The sequence below is a fragment of the Chrysochloris asiatica genome, unplaced genomic scaffold, assembly GCF_000296735.1.
Source record: "Chrysochloris asiatica unplaced genomic scaffold, ChrAsi1.0 scaffold00060, whole genome shotgun sequence".
NCBI lineage: Eukaryota > Metazoa > Chordata > Mammalia > Afrosoricida > Chrysochloridae > Chrysochloris > Chrysochloris asiatica.
The window spans coordinates 14036681-14038164 of record NW_006408578.1 but is presented as its reverse complement, the minus strand read 5'-3'; the positions used below and the strand labels follow the sequence as shown (position 1 = coordinate 14038164).

Sequence of the window (1484 nt, the reverse complement as noted above, 5' to 3'; positions counted from 1 at the left end):
TACATGACAAACTGGGCTCTCTAAGCCCCTTCCCTTCTCCAGGGGGTCTGGATGGAAACTGAGGATGGGAGCTTCTCAGTGTGTAGGGGGGTTAGGGTTGGGGTAAGGACTCCCAGCAGCTGAGGGCCTCTCTCTTCCTCTAGCACTGTTGCTGGGGCTGGTGGTCCAGGGGGCTCTTATTCTTGGGAGGCCATATGGACCATAAGATCCACCACCCTGTTGCTGTAGCTGAATTCACCATCATACCAGGAAATGAACTTGACAAAGTGGTCGTTGAGGGCAATGGCAGCCCAGCATCAAAGGTGGAAGAGTGGGTGTCACTGTTAAAGTCACAGGAGATGACCTGGTCTTCAGTGTAACCCAGGATGCCTTTTAGGGGTAGCTGATGCCTGCTTCACCACCTTCTTGATGTCATCGTATTTGGCAGCTTTCTCCAGGCGGTAGGTCAGGTCCACAACAGACATGTTCGGAGTTGGGACATGGAAGGCCATGCCAGTGAGTTTCCCATTCAGTTCAGGGATGACCTTGCCCACAGCCTTGGCAGCACCAGTAGATGCAGGGATGCTGTTCTGGGCAACCCCATGGCCATCATGCCACAGTTTCCCAGAGGGACATCCACGGTCTTCTGGGTGGCAATGATGGTATGGACTGTGGTCATGAGTCCCTCCACAATGCTGTCATGGATGACCTTGGCCAGGGGGGCCAAACCGTTGGTGGTGCAGGAGGCATTGCTGACAATCTTGAGGGAGTTGTCATACTTCTTACGGTTCACGCCCATCACAAACATGGGGGCGTCAGCAGAAGGGGCAGAGATGATTACCCTTTTGGAACCACCCTTCAAGTGAGCTCCAGCCTTCTCCAAGGTAGTGAAGACACTAGTGGACTTAACCATATATTCAGCACCAGCATCACCCCACTTGAAGTTGGTGGGATCTCACTCCTAGAAGATAGAGATGGGCTTTCCATTGATGATAAGCTTCCCGTCCTCAGCCTTGACAGTGCCATTGAACTTGCATTGAGTGGAATCATACTGGAACATGTAGACCATGTAGTTGAGGTCAATGAAGGGATCGTTGATGGCAATAACTTCCACTTTGCCAGTGTTAAGAGCAGCCCTGGTGACCAGGTGCCAAATACAGCCAAATCCGTTGACTCCGACCTTCACCATCCTGTCTCAGGGATGTGGCTGGTACTGCAAGAGAAGCTGTGGCTGCCTGTCAAACAGGGAGGAACAGAAAGCCAATGACATTTTATGTTATCAGGATATTCAACCCTTCCCTAGCTGCTAGCTACTAAAGAAACAGAATTAACAGCCATTGTTTGTCAGTATATCAAACCAAAGCAAAAGGAATTGCATGCAGCTGAAGCTTGCATGAGGGGACTGATGAACTATCTCTTCCTTGCTGAAATATACTTTCTTAGAAACCAGAATGTTCTTTTTCACTAAACACATTGTCTTTCTTCTTTAACAGCATTGGAAATAT

The 1484-nt window shown here is 49.6% G+C and overlaps 1 pseudogene; it reads right to left on the bottom strand.

Annotated features, from left to right (window-relative positions):
- Positions 1-176: 176 nt before the first annotated feature.
- On the bottom strand, positions 177-1168 carry LOC102818392 (annotated as a pseudogene).
- Positions 1169-1484: the final 316 nt, after the last annotated feature.